This window comes from Coturnix japonica, chromosome 5 (assembly GCF_001577835.2).
Source record: "Coturnix japonica isolate 7356 chromosome 5, Coturnix japonica 2.1, whole genome shotgun sequence".
NCBI classification, from domain to species: Eukaryota; Metazoa; Chordata; class Aves; order Galliformes; family Phasianidae; genus Coturnix; species Coturnix japonica.
Window position 1 is genome coordinate 39,511,355 of NC_029520.1, and position 23,329 is coordinate 39,534,683.

The 23,329-nt window shown below is 44.8% G+C and overlaps 1 protein-coding gene across 2 annotated transcripts in view; it reads right to left on the reverse strand.

The window, feature by feature from the left end:
* The window catches only part of FOXN3 (forkhead box N3), a 167,292-nt gene that overhangs the window by 133,206 nt on the left and 10,757 nt on the right, over nucleotides 1-23,329 (reverse strand). The window contains exon 1 of one of the 2 annotated variants that reach the window (XM_032444685.1): nucleotides 17,923-18,223. The exons of the other annotated variant lie outside the window; for it this stretch is intronic. The gene's annotated coding sequence lies outside the window, so the exon portion shown is untranslated. Of the gene's footprint in view, nucleotides 1-17,922; nucleotides 18,224-23,329 lie in introns of those variants that run through there. 2 annotated transcript variants of the gene reach the window in all.

A 23,329-nucleotide genomic window follows, 5' to 3' on the forward strand; every position in this document is an offset into this window, starting at 1 on the left:
CAGTTATGAGAATCCAAGTACATAAATATTAGGATATGCTGCTGACAGATGGTGTATACTGGAATAATCATACAGAATATGTCAGCTTTCAGAATCTGCTTATTCCAGAGCTGGCATGTTTCGGGGGCTTTCTGCTACTAAAATAAGAGTATTTGATTCTCCAGAAATGCATTTCCACAAATACACTGGTGTCTTTTGATAGAAGAGCTACCAGGCTTTGTTGCTGTGCACATACCATACCAAAGTCACAGCCACTCAGCCACCCTTCTCATTAAACTCCAGTTTTCAGACTCGGTGACAGCAACTTGCTGAAGTGCATCTGTAGTTTGAATCTGATACGTAAGTTACCTGCAATACAAACTTCCCCATCTGCAAAAATCAGAAAAAACAACCTAGCTTCTTTTACTTCTGTTCCTCCTGCAGCAGGTGTGATGAGACATCACAGCTTAAGAGAAAGCCGTTCCATTTTACTTCAAAATCAGTGCCAAAAGAACACATGCTGTAAGCTCACATGGGCTGGAAGAAGATGTGTTAGCAGGAACACTGCTCCAGGAGGGATTTTCCAAGCCTGCCACAAGGCACCCAAGTGAGCATGGCCCTGCAACAGAAGGCAGGACCCTCACCTACAGTAAGGAGCCTGCCACTGGTAACAACCCATCTCACCCCTGGAAATAATTAATGTTCATTAATAATGATTACATCAGTTAGTGGATAAATGCACCCACATCTGTTGGGCATCAGCTAGGTGGTAGCAAAGGCAGCCACTCCTCCTTCCCCACAGCCAGGACAGTGGGCACACTGTGCTGTCCCCACATCACCCAACTGCTCCTTCCTGCTCCCTAGGACACATCTCTGCCCGCAGTGATGCTCCTGGCAGGTTCCCAAGGCTCCAGCCATGCACAGCAGCACTGCTGGGGAGCTGCTTCCACTGCACCACATAACAAGCTGCTTTGGCTGGTGGTAAACAGGCAAACTTACAAGATTAATAGGTACTCGTTTACTTAGTTACATTCTCTTCCATTTTCCCAGACAATCAAATTGGTAAATTAGAGGCATAATTTTCTACCAATTAATAGCAGATGTGACACATTCTTGACATTAAAGGAGTAAACATAAAAGAACCGTCAGATTTTTCATTTCCCTAATATAATGTTGCCTGAATGAGAAAGCTCAAAACCTCACACCTCAGACCTACGCTGAGGCACAGACAGAGGGTGTGGATCCTTCCACATTTCTAATCACTGCACACCGAGCACTCACTTCTTCAGGCACTAACGCCTTTCCCAAATGCACACTGTCGACAAAGCCCAAAGCCTGAAGCAGTATTTAGACCTGTAATTCAGTGCACGGAGTACTGTCACAACATAAAGGTAGATGCCAATAAAAAGTAATAGAAAATGTCAGAGAAAAAGCAGGGTCACTGCTTGTTTTCAGCACAGTTTGGGAAAATGATAGTTACAAAAGCTTTTAGGAAAGAAAACAGATTCTGCCATCTCAATTTGGCTGCATTTATAATAAGCTGACCTGGTACTTCTCTTTTGCAACTGTTTCTACATTAAGACATCAAAGCACTAGTTACTGCATGGTCCATAGTGCGCTAAGATCCAGGAGTCTGTATGACTGGGTGTTAAGACAGCTATTTGCAGCCCTGTATAATGAACCGCCCAGCCCCGCAGGCGGCTAAAGGCAACCTCAAGATAGTGTCAGAAAGCTTCTCCCATCCTGCCTTCATTCATTCACATTTCAGCACAGTCAGCCACCTCAAGGAAACCCAATGTGGCACAGCTGCCTGCAGCCAGGGGTGCTGCTGGTCTCACATTGGGAAGAGCTGGTGGGAACCTTCCCTGCTGGCCCCTCTGATGTTTGTGGTGATAGGGGATACAGAGCGGTGCTGCAGATCAACTACTAAGCCTGCCCCAACCTCTGTCAGACAATTTCCTTGGAGAGAATTGAGAACAGGTCATAAGGCAGAATGGGAGCCCAGGCAGAAACACCTCCATTTTAGTTGCTTTCAATTCTTCCCTACGGTAGAGTGGTGGGGGGCAGAGGGGAATGGACTTTAAATGGCTTTGCAAGAAGAGCCCAGATGAAAGCAAATCAGCTACAACTGAGAAAATCCAATCTACTTAACTGTCCTGCACAGAACTAATTTTGCCTGGTGCAGCTGCGACCTTCACGAACATCAGGTCGGCAGCAGCCTTGCTATCTCCAAATGAAGGTGGACGACAGCATCCCTTAGCTGGCCACCACATTGTCAGAGAGAAAAGAGCCCCTTCATAAAGCATGGACTACGGATCAAGAGGAATGTTACTGGAAGATTACACTGCAAATCTAATCCTTTATCCCTAATGCTCAACAATCTGATACGTGAACCTGCCTTTCATCAAAGAGGCTGGCAATTGCGGTATTAGGCAACTCGAGCAATGTGTAGGGAATGAGGTTGTCAGCTTTATCAGCCCACTCAGGCACAGGTGAATGGCCACACCAGCTCCTCCCCATGAGCAGTCCTTACATGTGCTTATCTAGGTGCAGTTTTAAAGAGGGCCTTGTGTGCTCTGTAAGGCTGGTGCAAATTCTCCCCTGACCATCCTGACTTGTCTCTGGGTATTTGCAGAATGCCCATCACAGCGGTACCTGACAGCTTTCAGCCTTTAATGCTTTTCTGCTCAAAACCTCACTGACTTGCAGCAGCCCCAGCTACCCTCCCAGGCACCAGACAAGTCACCTAGAGGAAGAGTCACTGGGCCTACAGAAGGAGTCAGATCCATTAACATCTGCTCAGCGTCAGGCACAAGCACAGGCAGAGGCCCAGGTCTCAAGTGCACAAGACAGAGGAGGTCAAAGGAGCAAAGGGCCCAAGCGATGCATGCCAGAATATGTCGGTTAATTAGAGCAGCTCAGCCAGGGACTTGTTATTAGCAGAGATCACTGGAGCTACCCCACATCTTCAAATAAACATTACTCAGTAGAGCAGAGGCTACAAGGTTTGTATTTCTAATCTCAACAGCCAAAAACAAAATCTTACTTATCAGAAGTCAATATACAGACTACTTCAACATCAGCATCAGGTCCGTAAGCTACAAGGAACAGTTTAAAGTGGAGCATAAAGCCTAGAAAAGTATTTCTACATCTATGTCCTCCCTACAGGAGTCATTTCAGAGCACACAGAATCTACCTGAGTCACAAGCTGGCAGTTTTCAGCCAGTGAAAATACTGTTACCTTCCATGAATGAAACCTGCAAACAGTAACGAAGAGGAGTGAACCTCTCACCAGTAGGTTCATATTTCCTATACAACGATTCCGTATCACCAGAAGAAAATGTTATGTGGTCCACAGGGGAAGGAAATGTAAAACCCAGCTGAGGTGCCTCTGTAGTTAGCTTCAGGACAGAGATTGCTATCTCTCTCTGCAGTGGATCAATTCATCTGCACATTGAAAAAAAAAAATGATTTCATCAAAGGGAGAAATGTGACAAAAGAAGGTTCATCTAAATTTTACTCAGGCAGCTCACTTGCATAGGAATAAATAGCAAATGTGGCTATAGCCACCATGAATACATGGGACACATAAGCAAATGGGACATACAAAACACTCAGCAGTTGAAGGATCTAATAATTACTATTTGCTAGAAGTCTTTGCAGAAAGACAGAAAACATACTGAGAGTCATGGAGGTGACAGGTGCTTCAGCTTTCATCAAACTAACCAGAGGGTCTCAGCAACCAAATTCTGTGGTGGGTCTTCTAATTAAAGAATTGATCTGAGATCCAGATGGATGGACGCAGTCATACTTGCCCACAGTGGGCTCCTAACCAGGCACTACTGCAGACCCAGCAGGAGCTGCCTTGATTTCAGGGAGCACATGACTGCACTACCCCTGCTCCTCTCTGTAGGGCTACTCCACACTGCGGGCACCAAACCCAGGGATCTCACAGCTGTGTAGATGCACAGGAACTGACAGCTGGAAGAGAAAATGAAACTGAAAAAACTTGCACCAATTTGCTGAAGGAACAAGCCACCAAGGTAAGCAGTGATCTACATTTTAGAACCTTCATCATGGCAGGATATGAACCAGAACAGCACTCAATAAAAGCCCTGCCATTGGATGCCCTAAAGGAGGCATCCCTACAAATTGTCTCCATCATACAGGATATGATGGTACTGAGATCTTCTGCACCTAAATTCTGGGACTCTGCATATGACAAGGACTGCAAAGGTTTTTTCATGATCTACAAGAGACACGAACCATTCTCAGCATTTTCCAAATCAGTAAGGTGTTGTTTTCTTTCCTATAGCAATTGCATTGACTTCTGTTCCTGCTGGAGGAGTTCTTGGTGACTCACACGTGGATTGGGAGCTTTCTCAGCCCACAGCTGAAGGCGAGGATGTTAAATATTTCATAGAGAGACAGCTTTTCTCCCAAATGTTTTGGATAAATAGCTGGTACCAGAAACCAAAATACAAAAAGGATTTCAGCTGCTGGAAAAAAAATACAGCTCCTTCTCTTCCCAACAACCTGGCCCCAAACCTGCAGCTCCTCTCTGGTGTCCCCAGGTGCCACCACCACCTCTAACCCTCACCTATCCCCAGGATGCTGGCACTGAGCTGAGCCTGCTGACAGATGTCACAGAGGTGACCATGGGGGCAGGAAGCTCCTTGGAAATTTCTGTAAAGTGAACTGTGGCCAGGTAGCAGCACAGGGGAGAGGTGGAGGTGTACCTTCATTTGGTCTCACAGTTATTGGACTGTTCCTTAACAACAGGAAAGCAAGAAGCTTTTTTACTCTGTGCAAGTGCTGTGTGCCTGTGTGCTTCATTTCCTTACGGTCACTTCTATGCAGTTATGAAATACAGGTTGTAATGAAAAAAAAAATTAAAAAAGGTGCAAGAAAGGATAAATCCTTGGAATTAGAAACTCTCTCTAGTGTGGAACTACAAACAGAACAGGATGAAATCCTCACCTCAGATTCAAACAGGTATTTTCGTATTCTGTTCTCACAGCTGAAGTATTAAAACAGTGCATTATCAGTGTAATGTGCCCTTATACTACAGCACGATGCTCTGTACTATGTGGTGCAAACCTTCACCGACTTCACCCTCCCCAGTCTGCTTGTTGAGAATGGGAAAACTGACAAAATTCAGCCATGAGCAAGAGCCTTCTCTTCAGGGAACCCTTGGCTTCAGGGTGGACCATCACCTGCAGTGTGCTGCTATAAAGGTCAGCTTTAGCACTTATCTGCAGGGCAAGAGGCAGGTCTCATCTGTTGTGGTAAACCCGCTAAGCCACGGGCATTGCTGGGAAGCCACAGCACCAGGTCTTACCTTTTTCCAAAGCTGCTGGCAGATGTCAGGAATAATAAATTTTACTTTCTCCCTTTTAGGGCTTCCATTAAAAATTATGTAAGTAATGCTAAGAATAATAGAGTAAGTTGAAACAGCGTGGCAGCAATTAGTCACAGGTCCTGCGGGGACCGGGCAAGCACAGCAGCAACACGCTGCGAACAGACGCAGCCCGAGCTGTGCCCACCGGAGGAAGGTGAGCTGGGGGAAGGCTGTGTGCCACAGCTCACGCAGGACAGGATGGAGCCAGTACTTAAAATAACACTTCCTGACTAAAGATTCAAGCTTCAGAGGGAAAAAAAGAAAGTCAAAATTGAGGAAACCAACTTGAAAGCTTGTAACTACATGTACCAAACAGAGGAACCTTAACAACAGAGAAACATCAAGTAGAGGTCAATGTCTGCCAGCCTCAGTGCCTCACCTACAAACACGGCCCTTTCACCCACTTCAATGGCCACTTCAGAAGAAGCCCTTTGAGATATTCCATTAGACTGAAGTCACTAATTCCAAATTTCGCTTGTGTTTTTTTTTTCCTGCCTGCTCTCTCCCCATCTCATTTCATGTGAGGATGCATCTTCAAAGAGTGGGACCAACCCCTCCTCCTCTTGTGAACAACAGGACATGAGCAGAGCCATAGGATGGAGCAAATCAGCAGCACCCAAAAACAGAGCTGTGCTGCTGCCTATCAGCAACTAGCAGGCAGGAGCCAGGCATGAGAATCACGAGAACAGTTAACATGCCATGCATATAAGAAATGCTTATTTTGAGAACATGAACTGTGAATGGTTCACCTTTATACAACCCCTCAGATGAAAATAACAGATTATTTTCCCCTGGAATACCACTAGTTTTAGCCTGCTGGAGTCAGAGAAGGAGATTTTGCTTGTACTATCTTCAAATATTAATAGTGAACTGCCAAGGCACATTTCTTATTGAGATGCGCTTGTATATCTCTGAGTAATTCCCACTGGCATTAATGAGAATCACTTATATAAATCTCTGTGCAGCAGGTTAAGAACCTCATCCCATAATCATCATCAAGGCTTTAAAGAAGGTGATACACTATTTCTGTCTCTCCCCATTACAGCACAGTTCATATCTTGAAGCTCTCCGTACCACCCAGCACTACACTACTCAACCTCCGAGTCAGAGCACCACACAGCTCCCCAGTCTATGCAAGCAAAGCACACCCTTTCCTCCAGGAAGGGCTGCCACTGCCTGGACACAACGAGCCAACCAAGTCTGTGCTGGTTTTACTTTGGGCTTACAAATTCCTGCTGAGGAAGGAGCAAGAAATTCCTTGAGCCTCCAAGGAAACCTCTTCGAGAGCAAGGTTTCCTGGTGCCACACGGCTGCTCCAGCTCTGGTTGGCCAAGGAACACCTGCCGCATTCTGTAGCCACTGGGTTCCCACACAGCAGCAGCTCATTTGAGCCCAGTTAAACCCCTGAAGGATGATTCACATCAAACTGAACCATATTCACTTTTGGTTCATTACCACACTCCCAACTTGTAATTTTGGGAATGTTACATTCCAAGTGTGGCAGCAGACTGCACACTGCACACCTCTCGCTGCTCATTAAGAGACATGCATAAGAGACCTTTTGTTTTTAATGCTCTCCTTAGAGTAGAATTAAGGCAGAAAAGAACTTTAAAAACCTGCATCTATTCATTGTATCAACAGTACAAAACTCTGGTTAACAGATGAACCAGAGGAAACTCCATCATCAATCTGCTGGACCAGTCCCAGGATAAAGGTTTGCTCTGGGCAAGGACAACTAGGTTTTTCTGTATTTATTTTTTTGTTGTTGTTTAATAGCCTCTTAAATATGAGCCTATATGGCCCAAATAAGCCACGCTCCCTTTTTTAGGACCCTGTTCTGGCAGAACTCCCACTGAGCTCAGCAGAGGTTTGGTAGAGTGTAACTGAGGAAACACCACAGGACCCAGACCTGCGGGATGGGTATATGGTCACACTTGGTCTTAGGGAGGCAGTTAATTAAACACACCCAAGTCCTACCACGTGCTAACATTTGCAATCTTCACAAATGGCAGGACAATAAAATTAAAACCAAAATATTCAGCTTGGAGACAACACAAAACCTGTACTGAGATGCCAGATTGCATCGTTATCAATTCTTCAAGCTCACGGTACCTTAAGTGCATTTAAAGGATCATAACTATTACAGCACAATTACCACTGGGGCTCCAGAGCAGATGCACTCCTCTAAACAGCAGCCTCAGAGAAAGCCATTCAAATTGAAATCGCTACAGGATTTTCAAGGTGTGAAAGGGACTTGTTGAGAATAATTAAAGGCTCCAGAATGCAAAATAAAAGGGACATGCTCCATCCAGACACGTGGCAGCAAAAGCACCATCGCCAGATATGTGAATTGATGGCAGGAGGTCAGGTTCTGCAAGGCAGACACCAGTGGGCTAACGAGGGAATCCATCTGCGTGAACTCTGTGTGATAGCACGAAGTTATCACAAATCAATTAGTGTGACAATCACTAACAAGTGCACTGCCTCTAGATTAACGTGTTATTCACCACAGGATGGAACGGCCCAGGCTAAGGACCACAGTGGCTTGTATGAAGATCCCAGTCACATACATGGGGTGAGGCACTGGTACCTACAGCAGGAAGCACTGGGAGGTTCCTGAGACGTGGCTACAACCCCAGAATTCATAACATTGCCTCGGTTAGAAAATAGCTTGAGGAGCACCAAGCCCAACCAAACCAGCAGAAAAACAAGCAGAGCACAATGATGCCCAGCAGCATGCCCAGCCGCAGCCTCTGGGACACCCTGCTCTGAAGCACGCTAGCTGGAGGCCAAGGACAACAGGGGGCCCAGACAAATCACAGAAGCCCCCATCCACCTTTCAGAGCACCATGAGCCAGGGCTACCTCACTACCAGCATCCAAAATGCTGAGGACAGCTTTTAAAAGATCAAATAAAGTTTCATGCCAAGCTGTGAAGACCAGGGCAGGCACACTAAATGGGATTTCTGCAGCCAGAGGAGACCTGGATGCTCCACTGAATCCTCAAAGTTGCAAAGGACCTTTTAAACATTTAAACACATAAACTGCAGTGCTGTCCTGCAGAGGTTACAAAAGCATTAATTTCAGCGAAACAGATGGTACGGGGAGTGCAGAGCTGCGTAGAGAAGACCTGAGCCAGGAGCTGGGTGTGTGCTCTTGCCCAGGACATCTACATCCTCCTAAATATATCCTCTGCTCACAGAGAATAAAAGGGGAAGAAAAAAAATTAAAAAGAGCCAAACCAATAAAAAAAACTAACAACACGCCCCCTCAGTTCTGCATGGACAGCACGGGGCTGGAAGAAGTGCTGTGGCTGAGCAGCAAGGCATGCCATGGAGATAGCAAACAATGTCTTCTGGAGGAGGTGCTGCTTCTCCCCTGCTGTCAAAATACAGACACAAGTCCTTTGTGCTTTGGAATCCAGTAATGCCCCAGAGCCAGGAGCCCTTCCAGTCTGAGGGCGCAGTGATATAACCCACGACCTCTATGGCTCATTTTGGTTAATTTGCTGCCTGCCCGGGACAACATGCAGCAGTAAGTAAAAGTTATGGGCGCACACCTGGGTCACTGACTGCCAAAAATGTTTAGTTTTATTGCAGTGGTGCATCTGTCATAACAGCAATTTGCCTGCAGCTACTCTACATCCTGCCACAACCCCACCAGGTGGAAAAACCCAGGGGTGGGGCAGAATGATCACAGGAGGCACCCAGAATCAGTCCCTGCTCTGTGCCCCAGCACTGGGCTAAGGGGTGGGTGGAACGAGGCTGCTCAGTGTCTCCCCCCATTCCCTAGGAGAAGAGACCAGCACTGTTACCAGCCTGGGAGCCACAGGGAGCCCAAATGCAGTTTTGCCGGCACTACTGAAATAACTGGAATCATCTCTGGGCATATGGCAGCGTCTTCAGGGAGAGAGGAAGCCATGGCTGCCTCCCTGCCAAATTCCTGGTATTTATGGAATATTTACATGTTGTGCATCTCAAATGTCTCTCCATGCTCGTGCTACTGCTGCTTGCTGTGAAGGAGTGACGCAGTCCAGCCTGGTGGGGGCTGTGGATATCCTGTCCACAGCCCCCATGAGGAAAACAGCACAGAGATGGTTTTAGCTGCCCTCAACCCACTACGCCCTGCTCTCAGACTTACATGGAACAGCCTATTAAAAAAACTGTACCATTTTAAAACGCATCCATAAAACACCACAGCCTGAAAGCTGTATTATCCCTGATCTCAGAAACGAGCTGGAAAAACTAAAATCTGGAACTGAGTGGCTCAGGGAACAAAGCAGCTAAGCACCAGTGTCCAGAGGCTGAGGAACCAGTGGCCATTCCTTATAGATCATGCATAGGCATGGGTCTGCCCAGAAGAAGACCTCACCCAACTACCAGTCTGTGGCACACCAGAACAGGGCTTTGCAGGCTGGGAACAGCTCAGCCACACCAGCACAGCCCTGGCCTTCCTTCACGAGGTTGTTTACATCCAGAGATCTATTTTAAAATACCACTCTTCCCTCCCCACAACCCAGCCCTGTGTTTAAACATAAACATGGAAAGCAGCATGCATCCTCCAACGTTCAAAACCTCAAGCGCAGAGCCAGCATAGTCTGCTGTTCCTCAGAGGAAGAGCCACAACAGAGGCTGCACATTTCAAAGCCAAGGCAGCTTGGCAAGCCTGGGGACACCAAGGGGTTCGTGCCCCTCTCTGCCTCTCTGAGCCAGCTCTGGCCTCTGACTCCACCTCTCAGCCACTGACCCCAGGTTCCACAGCCCTTCCAGCTCCAGTTCCAGACATGAAGGCATTGCAGCTTACGTATGTTCTAGGCAAAATGAACAATGCTGTGTTGATGTAACTATTGGCAAGCAGAACGATGTTACTTGGAGTTGGGAGGAAAAAACTATTTGCATGCCCAAACCGAAGCCAAGAACAATTCTGACAATATATTTATGAAAAAAAAAAATAAATATATATATATATATATATATATCAGTCCTAAGTTTCACAAATATTTGCAGAGGATACATACTATGGAAGGGTAGGATCTTCCCTGAAGTATGACAACAGCATAAAAATGTCACAACAATATAAAAAAACACCCTTCTCCATAGTACATTTCTGAAAGGAAGCCAGCTGGCAAATAAATAGGCGATGTATTGAACAGGTTATGAACAAATACATGTTCTAACAAAAACATGCGCAATTTTTTCCACTGAGCACTTAGAAGATATTCACAGCAATAATTACAGTGTTCTTTGAATACTTAGCAGAGAGACGGCTGTGTTTCAAAAAACACGCTTTCCAAAGATCGCATGTAACTGTGCCCCATCAAGTTACTTCACTGCAACAGCACACTTTTTCATGTATAAGAAATCAACATTTACAAACATATTTATATGTACATATGTGCACAGATAAAGCATATAAGGAGAACAAGTTCAGCTTAAGAAGTAGAATTGTGTGATGTCAGAATTAAAGCAAGTTACAGATTAAATTCGAGAATGATGACTCTAAAGATGAGAAAAGCAGCTTCTTGTATTTACTGCTCCAGATTTTTCCGCTAAGAACTGCACATGCTCAGTGACAGAGGGCTCAGTTCAAATGTTTGCTTATTGTTTTCATGATTAGCATTTCACCCTTGCTATCATAATCTGAAAATCAAGGTTTAGGACTGGCTGTCAGAGGCAATGAGAAGCGAGGAACAACATCTTCCAAGCTCCCTTCGTCAGTTCAACAGCTGGGGCTTACAGACCCTCATGCCCCATCAGGTAGTGACAGACTGTGAAGCCTCAACACGTGCAGAGTAGCTGATAAAGTTCAGAACTAGATCAACCTTTTTATGTACTTTCTTTAGTTTCAGCCACAGTTCAGAGGAAAGTGCCTCTTCCAACACAAAATCTTCTCGTCTGCATCATAGGGAATTCCAACAAAGCAACTTCAATTTTTCCTTTATCTCAAACATGTTTTTTCCATACCTATGCTTCACAGTCAGCAACGGCTTCTCCAAGGGAACACAGTGTTACTCCTAGGTGTTTTCACAAACTGCTCTTATCTGTCTTCGTGAACTGACCCCCATTTTCAAGACATCATGGTTCTATTTCTTGTCTGCCCTCAATTTACAATGGCCATTGGTACCAAAAGATAGGTGACATTTTACTATATGCAGGGAGCCATGGAAAGCCATCCCTCGATACGTTCAGACATGAACACTTCCTCCTGTTGAAGACAGTTGTACTAACATTTCCACTAGAGTAACACTAAGGACAGCAACTTTTGCCCTTCTGCAAAATGAAACCGTTCCCTAGAGCACACATTAAGCTGCATGATGCCCATGTTTATTATGGTCTCTCTCACCCCACTCAGATTTATTCAAGAAAGAGGGAGATACAAGAGCTTCAGCCTCCACTCAGCATCAAGCAACCACCCTATTCTCATCCAGATCACAGCACGGCACCCCAGCTCCCCTTCCTTCTAACCTTCTCCCAACAGGGGCCAGCTGGCTTGGTTGATTAGAGGATACTGGAGATTTCAGACATACACTGACCAGCAAAGCTCAATGGCTACCGCAGGAGACTCAAGAGTAATGCACAACTTATACCAGCCTTAATTTCACTCCAACATCTGCAATGTCATTTAATCAACAGAAATAGTCTAGAAGCAGATAAATTGTAACGTGGATACGATAGACTTTTCTGGAGCAGGGAAAATGAGTTAAGGAGTCCCTCCTTCTCCTCACAGCAGCTCTCTGTACATGTTCTTGAGAATTTGCAAGCGATTCAGACGGCATTCACTGGCAAAACAGCTCTGCCAATTATTCCTGGACTTGTCTATTAAATTTAAGAAACTCCTGAGAGGCCGAGCTTGTCGCAGACTGGGAGCTGAAATTAATTCACCAAGCAAGGAAGGTTTTTAAGAAACTCTCACCACAGATTGCTGGCTTGGACTCTCACTGGAGCAGGGCAGTGGCTTCCATCAGCAAGAACAAAATCCAAGCAGACCTGTCTATTTTCCTCAGTGGAGCATGGTACAATTAGCAGCATTAATGGATAGAGCGTTCGTTTAATTCTTTTTTTTTGTTCCACAAATAAAGTCTTCTGTCTGATTTTTATTTGGTTTATAAATTAACCTCTTTCTTTTCTCATTAAGTAAACAATGAATGAAGGATTACTCTGTGGGAAAGATGCAAGTGCAAAGGGCAGTGGTTTTGTACTGTTGCAACAATTTCCATTCATGCTTCCAAATAACTCTGCTCTAGAAGGCAGAAAATCATTGATGTCTAATCATTTATTTAGTAAGATATACTGTCTTCTTTTAGCTTAGGGAACTTGTGGCTGGAAAGCTGCACAAAACTTGGTCTGTTTATAAACAACGACCAATGAACAGTGACGGAGAACCCGTTAGAATGCATCAAACATTAAGCAGTGGTGCAGCAGGGAGAAGGAAGGACCACAGCCCCTGCATTTTAGCTGGACACGAAGGATCACCAGCCTCATCACAGGTATCTACTATGCCCTCAGTGTACCTCTGGCACAAGTGACCAAGAACATTGTATCCTACCACCCAGCTTCTCAACCCATCAATCTCTGTGCCATCCAGAAATTTATCAGAAATAATTTTATATTTACTTCCAGATCACTGCCAAAAATGATGAATTGCACGGGGGCTCTGACTGATCCCTGCAGAGCTACATTAAAAATGTTCCCATTCAGACACAATTCCCTATTGACAACTACTTTTTGAGATCTGTCAGTTACTCAGTTCTTAATACATTTAACGTGTGCTTCAGCAGAAGTGTATAGTGCTAATATTTTAATCACAGTGTCATGTGGAATAAAATCAAATGCCTTACACAAGTTTAAGTACATTATATCTACACAGTTATCTCATCTCCCAAACTTGCAATCTCATCAGATAAAACAGTTTGTTTGACAAGACATATTCTCCAAAAAAGAACATTGAATGGCATTAATTATATTCCCTACCTTTAATTCTCTAAATCCTCTATCAGTTCTTCTATTCTTTTGCCCGGGATTGATGTCAGGCTAAGCTGCCTGCAGTTACCCTGGATCTTCCACTTGCACACATTCAACATAGGCAAATGTTATTACTCATTCTAAGTTTCTAAGAGCACTGTAGAAGACCAAATGCTTTACATACATTATATGCACTGAAAATGCCTTCATTTTATTAATCTACCCTGAATACAATAAGTCTCTGTGGCTGCTCCTGTATCTCTGGCTGGGCACTAGCAGGAAGAGGGGCTTATGGCAACCTGCCCTTATCCTATGACTGCAAGGACCCATGCTCTTCCCCCCACTGAACAGCCACGTGCAGTCAGTAAACAAAGTGCCCAGACTGCACAGAATGAACCAATGATGCTCTGAACATGACACACAGCGACCACAGCAACATTTATGAATGGCAAAACACCTTCTAGTAACTTCAGGCAAGAATCTTCAACATCTTCTAGTAGATGACAACCCTCACATTTTATCATCTCTCAATTAGCAATAGCCATGCAACCTACCCAGGCAAGAAGCATCAGTGCTATAGAAACTGCTGCCACGTGTACAAAATGCCCAGGGGAATCTCTTCAGCAACAGAAGACATAGTCCTACATGCTTTGTACTATCAACCTATATCAAACCAAGACTGACATCTTGTTCTGCTCACCAAGCCTCCATGGAATGGATCCAAGCTCTCCACCGTATTTCCAACAGTGCTCAGCTGAGGACTGTGAGCAGCAGTTTGGGTCTTTAAGCCCAGTGGAGCTTTTTACCACATGAGGAAAGTGGTGCAAGAAATGGTATTTTCCTGGGAGTTGGGCTGAGTCTGGGAGAAACCACCCAAGGGGAGGGTTAAGGGAATCTTATATAATAATACATAAACAAGACACAAAACTCACCTACCACAAAAGATCTAACACCACATCCCAAAAATGGACACAGGGCAGCCAGATCAGTGCATTTAATTTCAGCACCATCATCCATCTTGGGCTAATTCATCTAATGGTAGGAAGTGATGTTCCAGAAAGCTGGGACACATATCAGGCAGGGAGCTTTATAAATATCATCAGTCTGATGTGCATTCAGAAGGGAATACAGAGCCAGTGTTTGCTCCTGTCAGTACTGTTATAATGGGAGAAAATCATGCATTTAAATGAAACTTTTCTAGGAGGTACAGCAGTTCAGCAAGAAGTATTAAACACACTTATTCCACTTCAGCCATTAACTATTTTTAATTTTTAAGCAAGTTATTACAGCTACTATAATATTATAAATATTATATTACTCATTCAGAAAGATTAAATACCTCAAATAAGAGAAGATATTCTCATTGCTGCTTAAGTATCTCAATGTTATCTGCTGCCTGGCTTCTCTACCCTTCCTCCATGCTTCTCTGGGATTCTATCCTAGAAGGTACTGGTTGACTTCAATTCCTAAGCAGAAGCTGGAGTACATTGCATCAAGCAGAACCAAGCTCTGGATATATCTCAGATCAGTGAAAGGATGCTGTGAGGCTGTTTAGGTGTTAGGTCTGTGATCCCTCTCAACCAACTTAAGATGCTACGACATGTTGACCTCAGCCTACAGCCATACTCTCTGGGCTCCAGAAGAGATCAAGAACAGTGTTTCAGGAGATAACACCTGACCTGGATTAGAAACACTCCCTGAACTAGGCCAATCTGCCCCATTTCTGGGCCCCATTTCTCTCTGCTTGTTGCCTGAGGCATACATGGTACTGACACCGCACTGAGCAGATGAGTACCACTGCTGGGTACAGAAGAGCTAAAGCTGCACTGTAGCAATTAAATTGTACATATTATGTGGTATTTTCTTATAATGTAAACTTCTTAATTTGGGAAATGGTCCTTTACAGTTTTGTGTTTATGCAGCACCAGTAGCAATTGCATAGGTCAGAACCAGGATTACCAGGAGCTGCTACAATGCGAATCAACCATGTGCCCACTACAGCTGGTGGGTGGGCTCCCTTTCCAGACACCAACCCTCTGAAGACATCCCTCTTTTTGAATGTCAGACACCTGATTCTAGTGTTCAGATGCTTCTCTCTGCTACACAGTGCACAGCCATTTTAGAAACAAGGCAGACAAAAACAATTGCACTGCCTCTCAGCACAGCTCCGTTACCTTGCTGATGGAAGTTATCACTCTAGAACTGACGGACTTTAACAAAACAAGCAGTGAAGAACCTGTGCATGGCTGAAGAATAAGGGGAAAAAGGAAACAGAACAGCAGCTTTTCAGTCAGGAGCAGCATGCCGTGCTCTTTAGGAAATAACAAATTCAACAGTCAGTTGATAAAGAGCTTGCCACCAGAAAACGCACTTAGAACAGCCCATAATTGCCACATACCTAAGCAAAGCATAAGCAAGAGTCACACTGAGTGTTCCATAGGCTGCTGCACGCTCACCCTGCCTGCAAACATTGGAATCATATTGCAGAGGTGGCCCCAAGGTCCTGACCAAATCACCCTAGGGCAGGGACGTGAGGACAGGCCCCAGTAGCAGCGCATACAAATGCAGCTGCATCTGCGGGGCTGACAGATCTGAAGGAACCTGGTCTGAAGCACTTGAGCCACACAGCCAGAGCTGCCTCCTGGGCACTGTCACTGGCCAGCAACACTCCTCGCATCAGTCCTGAGCAGCACAGCCCATGTTCCAGCTCAAGCCTGCCAGGAAGTTTCTGAGCCTTCTGTTAAAAGATTTAAAGGTAAGCACATCTGTAATTGCTTTCCTGCATCAAGGCTTTGGTAAAATGCTGGCATAGAGGTCCCAGACTTGAGGCATGAAAGATGTCTGTGATCACACAAGTGGGTTTCGTTGAGAACTTTTCAGCACTGTTTATCTCCAACCATAGTAAATGTACATGAATTGTAAATTCACCCTGGAGCACAAGACAGGCACATTCCTCTAAAGGGATCCAAATAGCGAATAAATATGTTGCATTATTATCAAATATTCCATAACATGATAGAGACGCGGTCAGCTCCTATTTGGCTCCAAGACTTGGCCATTACGCAACCCAGTCCTTCACAAACAGCTCTTCTACTTTCCCATAAGTGCATCTCACTGTGCCTGTCCCACAGCAGAGTCCTGACACTGGAAACCCAAAGGAAGGAAAGCACAGCAGCGGAGGAGGTCAGCTGTCTCAGCCCACGCTGTGAGCCAAAGAGTCCACCGCAGAGCAAGGGGTCAACGGGCAAGCACCACATTCACCTGTGGCTTTATTTGATGTGACATAAGGGCCTTTTAAGAGGGAAAGAAGCAACACTGACAACGTGCCTTGAATCTCGCATCCTTGGAGGAGGGGAAGCACGACACAACAGTATCAATGAGCCTGCAGCTGCCACTCAACCTGCACAATGAAGCCTACCAAGTTAGCAGTTGTAACAAGGATGGCGCAGAGCACGTTCTCATCCTGCCTTCACCAGAGCCAGCCCCAGAGCAGCTCAGCAGTGCGGGGCCTGTTGCAGGCTGCCGGCCATCAATCTTCCCAAGCAGGTTGCTGCGCAACCCACGGGCCTCGGCCAGCCGCTGACGTCTCCGCGCATCCTCCTCATGTGCAGCTAACTTGATGTTGATGGATTAGCATAAGATGGAAAGCTGCGGCACAGCTCGCTCCCGGCACACAGGGATCGTTAAGATACAAAGGAAAATACAATAAAGCGGCGACTTATCGTGCGCACAGAAGACTGTGTGAAGGAAAATGCAGGCACTAATGAGATTAATGCTCTGAAGAGATCCCTTATTTCACAATAGAAAAAAAAAATATTTAGTTGGTAAAGACTGCTAATAAGCAGCACAGAGATGTACACCCAAATCTGAACTCTCACATCCTTCAGAAATGGTCTTAAGCATCACCTGATGAGGAACAATGATAAAATAAACATTTCCCCTCACCTGCTGGAGACACACCACTGGGACACACCAGTTCCCTCTAATCCAATCCAACCAGGCATTTATACCACTCTTATTAGCTCGGTAGCCGAACACCCTGCTGAGCCGCATTACCATTAATTGTTTCTCAAGTGCCAGCTACCCACTCTGCATTGTACAGTACAAAGCAAAGATACGATCTCTGCCCCGAGGAGTTTTGCATGCTCAGCAGATGGTTAATGGCACCGGTGCAGTAACAGCGCTGGTACTGGTAGGGATAACATTTATAGAAAGTGGAACAAATTAACAGGGCCTCATTACGAACTATGCTTGGCTTTCCTGGAGAATTCTGAAAAAAAAAAATCTGGTAATAGCTGTTTTCACAATAACCTGAAAATTTGTATTGGGCCTGTGACCTAAAAAACACAACCTTAAGACTTTTCCTTTTTTTTGCAAACTAAATGTTGCAACCTACCTGGAATTTTCTATTGAAAAACTGACGTCTGTCTTTCACTAAACACACAAGCACATGGCATTATCTCAGAAAGGTGGAGAACTTTTAACTAAGCCAAAAATATTCCAGGTAAAAATGGAAGCTTAAAAATTTTAAGAATCATTATTTTTTAAAACGATTAAAATAGAAAAACAGGAGACAACTTACAGACTTAAGAGGAACCAAGGAGAGATGAGGCAACAGACTGCGCCAGCAGGGTAAGCTCTGTGCCAGGCATGAAGCAATGCTGAAGGCCTTGGGCTGGTACGAAGAGGAACCTGGTAACTTCAAGGACAAGAAATTCACATCTGTGACACGCATGACAAAAGCCAGGGATTATGACCACACAAGGGCACGTGTGATGTACTGCTCATACCAATAGCAGGTGCCATGGCACAGCACCATGGTGACCCACCAGAGGGGCAGCCAGTGGGGACTGGGCCATAGGACAGCACTCCCCTCTGCACATCCTATGGAGCACATGGGACTCAGAAACCCTTTACACTCTATCCCTGGAATGACTGACATCTGCTCAGCTCAAAACACGGCATCTATACACAACAGTACATGTCCCTAGTTTTGATATAGACACGTGAGGACTAATGTCTCTTGTTAGCTAAAAGATCATAAATTCACCATGCACAGCTGAAGCACCTGGCTGGGACAAGCAAGGGCTGAGACAATGCGAATTCTAACTCTGTGGATTTCAGCCCGTGGTGTCTTACTGCCATTGGTACTGGTTTTGCTACCTTAAAAGCTGGACAGTTCATGGTTTGGCTATCAGCACAGGGTATTTCTATACAATCTCTGGAAGTCAATTATTGATTCTGAAATAGAATATACCAGGGCTGCTCTGAAAGTAATGCCTCCTATTTTATTATGTTTGCCCACAACATCAGAGGCAGATGGTGGTACAGCAGTGGAGGGTGAACCTTCCCACCAATATTCCATTCTGTTTTGTTGCCAGGTGACAGATGGCAGCAGAGGGACACTCCAACAAAATGGCACCTGACGTGGAAGCGCATATAAAGCAAAGGTGTGCCACTGGATTCCTCCATGCAGAAACGAGGCATCCATGGATATTCATCAGTGCTTGCTGAACATTTATGGAGACCAAACAGTGGATGTGTCACAGTAGTGACAGCAATATCAAAGACAAGCTACATTCTGGACAGCCACACGTTTCTACAAGAGTGGCATGCATGCTCTTGATCACAGCTGGCAGAAATATATAGCTCGTGGTGATGACTACTTTGAAAAGTAGCATTTTATAGCTGCAAATTTGCTCTATCAAATAGTGTTCCTGTGCTCTTAGTATCTGTTGTAGTTTCCATGGAAACAAATATAAGGCATTACTTTCAGAACCATCTACATACTTAAAAATACCTTCTACTCCTTTTTGCAGAGTAATGCACAAAATGGTTGAACTTGTCTTCTTGACTTTCTCTGACAACTGTCTGGGATACACCAGACAGCTCTTCCCCAAACACCAAGTCTCTGCAGCATTCTAAAAGCACATTTCCAGTTTCTTACTCAACAGTGACTCACCCTGTATTCCCACATGGACTTCACAGACCTTTAGGTAAGACACTGGAGCAGGCAATTCCACTGCACTGAAGCTTCTCACAGATGGTGGAGGATACAGGAGCAGCCAGCTTTCCATTACAGACTCACCTGCTAAAATCATAGCACTCTGGTGGCACACTTCTACCTTTCCAAGTAATAGGCCCTTCTTCTATTCCACCTTAAGTACTGAAGGTCTTATAGTTCACTAGAACCCACAGAAACTCAGTTATACATGCCATTTCTACACAGATCTGTACTATTATTTATGTCTCAGTAGCTAAAAGTTCACACATCCAAGGTACAGAGAATACTTGCAAGCAAATAATACCACAGAAGACAAAACACTGCCGGCAACCCCATTAAGACAAAGAAACATATATCCGTTGAATATTTAAATAAGGAGACAACACAATCTCCATCCCATTTAGATGAAAACCTTTACACTTCAATGTAAATTCAACTTAGAACAGCTCCGAGACTATCTAAAAATTGATTTGAAAGTGGAATAATTGATAAAACTCTTGGGTCCTTACTTCTGTGTGCTCACATAATGGTAATTAAAGCTAAGCACCTTTGAAAAGCCTCTAAACAAGCACATGGAAATACAGAAGAACCTCTGAGTGGGGATTATGTATTAAACTAAGGTTCATAATCATGCTCAGAAAGTTTGCTCTTTCAAAGCTTGAAACAGAAATGTTAATATTCTGCGGCAAATAAAAAACCTTAAGCTATTGCAAAAGGCAAATTTGGAATCAAGTACATAATAGGTAATAAAACTTCAAAGGACTCATCGTGCACTCCAATTAAAACACCCAAAATAGAATTTGAAAAGCCTTGTCATTTCTAAGGAAACTTTTTTCCCCACAGATAAACTGCTAAACTCAGGTGAGCATCAGAGCACTATTTATTTTAGGAATAAACATACTCTTTCATCTGTGCTGCAGCGAAAGGAGCACAGCATTGCAGACCGAAGTAGCAATCAAAGACAGTTTGACCTCATCTAATCTCCTTCACGTTATCAATCCACAGAAATCTTCAATTACGAACAGCCAGCATAAAAGAGTGAGTCGCCATGAACAAAGAGTTACACCAAGAGGTCGGGTTAAAAATAAAAATAATTAAAAAACAATCCACCCCTCCCTATTTCCAGGCAATTAGGTGGAAATTTTCCATTTTTTGGAAGAGGAGTGGTCATCAGTCTACAGTGCCTTCTACAAATAGGAGAAAGCTCCAACAACTTCTGCATAGCTTGCTAGCACCCCTGTGGAAGGTAGGACTTCTAGCCATGTCTTCACAGTGAATGACCAAACAAAATCCACATAAAACATAAACTTCATGATATTCATGGAACTAAGCTATTCATATCTGCCTACGGGATTATATTTAAGAGCAGTCCCAATAACGGAAGAATATCTTATTTGATTTAGGGACTTGTTGTTTCCATTCAAGGCAGGATCAAAAATAGACAGCCCAGAAGTGAAGAACAACAACAAAAAATCCCGAGCACCATATGAAAAACACTTCACTCTTTAATTTTCATAGGGAAAAAAAACCAAAAAAAACCCCAACCAAACAAAAAAACTTATTTTCAAAAGATTTTACACTTTGTAAATTCTCAGCAATCCACTTACTCACAGACAAGTTCAACTCTACCCCTCCCCAAAGCCCGGCCAAAGTTATAATAAAATCAAGATGCTTTTGTTTTTACAAAGACTTAAATAGGAGTGTGACCATTTCCTCATTAGCAGAAAAATGTGTGCATCAGACACAGGAGGAGAACCTAATAATGCCTAGATTGGAGGGAAAACAAATAACAAAACCAAGACAACTGGAGCAACCAAGAGAACAAAAGTTAGAGATCTCCATTCCTGTCTCATTCAGCACCTCTAGCAGAGATGATGAGGACAACATGATGTAGCTGATCTCACTGCCCTCCAAAGCCATGACGTCCTTCATTAAGATCAGGATCTCATCCCAGTCCCTGATACTTAGCATCTTTTCTGGAGATGGCCTGACTTGAAGCTAACATCCCTACTTTATTTCCTCAAATGCTATTTCTACCAGACAGAACAAAAAAACCCCACACAAATAAAATACTTTAACAGGACAAAACTAAAAGCAAAGTCCCACCATGGCTTAGCATGGCAACCTCAACAGCTTCCAAACATGTTCCTTACTGCTTTGCTGAGGGGAGCAGTAGTTTGTGAGCAATCCCAGCACGGACAAGGCAGGGCCTGTCAGTGGCTTTGAGCTCTAGTATCACCTGCATGATCCTGGAAACCCCCACCTTGTCTGGGGTGAGAAGAGGCCACATCTGCAAAGCCTGGGCAGGATGGGCCTCCCTGGAGGCTTCAGGCAGCTTCCTGCAGCAACACCAGCCCACGGCCTTCTGTCACACCTGGATCTCGCCCCATCTGTATCACAGCTGCTGGGAACAGTCCAGCTACATGGTGCTTCGAGGTTCCCACCTGCTGAACTGGGACAGTCCCTTCATGGGAAGCGACAAATCTGGTAGCCCTCCAGACAATAAACCCCTAATTTTTCTATTTTCCTATTGTAATTATGTCAGTGCTTTCCTCATGAAAACAAAATTCCCAAAACCCCCACAGTACAGCTTCATTAAGGGACCATGCTGAAAATCTGAGTATCCCGCTAACTATAAAGAGCCAGAGTAAAAACACCAGGTGTAAAGGAGGCAAGTACGCTGTCAGTGGATGCAATACGTCAGCACTTACACACCAGCTGAGGAACTAGTACAAGCATATGTCTAAATCTCAGAAGAGAGAGATCTAGACCAAAACAGAACTGGAGGAGAAGCTGTTCCCTCCGTGAAGTGGCACTGTGTAGGAAGAAAATGCTTTTTGCTGTGTTAAAACATCTCAACGTTCTCCCTGCTTTTCTTCTGCTTTCAAAACAAGACTTCCACACAGATCGGTGGGAGTTGAATTTAATGTATTAAAGCATGAACAGTTTTCACCTCGGGAGCAGCAGCAGATCAATATGTGTACCATGGAACTGAGCCTGCAGAATTCACTCAGACAGCCTCCCAACTACGGCAACCAGCAGTTTGCCAGAGAAAGGCTATTGAAGCCTTTTATAGCAATCCAAGCTGCAAAAGGATGTCCCTTACACATGATCAGCGCAGCTTGGCATATCAAAGCACCCTGTAAGTCTTGGTGTTCAACCTCTTTATTTTTCCTTTTTCTTTTTTGAGCAATTATTGTTCTGACGAGTAACCCTTGGGCAGCATCCAAGAATAAGAGGAACTTCTGCCATCGGATGCTTGGTGCGTTCCTCCTCCACAGAATGAGGCAGTAAAACCAGCAAGTGGATACACATCAAAGCAGGGCCATCCGCCCTGACCTGTGCTGTGTCCCAGCAGCATGAAGAGCAGCCCCTCAGCACCTGGGGCCACTTTTGGTGCCAGCAGGGGACCCCATGAGCCTCTGGCTCCGAGTCAACCACTGTAACATAAAAAAAGGCCTAGGTTCAAAGGCACTTTTAGTGGGTGGACCTAAAGCCCCAGCTTTGCAGGGGGCTGACCAATGAAACTCGAGGGCATATGTCAGCATGGCTGCAAATGCTGCTTATGGGTGTCAATATCCTCATGACAGCTAAACCTCTCTTTGGTCCTGGATTAATGAATACAACACCTGACAAGAGCAATTCAGGATTAATGGCCTGTAACTGCTTGGCCACCTTGCACTGTATGGGGTCAAGTATTTTAATGTCAGGAGAGAAACAGTTTCTCCCAGCTTGCTGCTAGCGCTACGAGGACCCAATGAACTCAGAAACACGAGGGCCGGGTGCCTGGAGCTGCCAGATTCTGCAGCGGCCAACCCCAGCCTGGTCAGCCCTAGGATGCCCCATCCTCCCTCCCACAGAGGGGCTCCCTGCTGCCCGTCATGGAAGAAGGCATCAGCCAGTCCAGGTCCATGCCAGGGAAGCCCCTCCCCGTGGACACAGGTCCATCTGCCTCAGCCAGGGCCTGGATGGTGGTAGCAAGAAT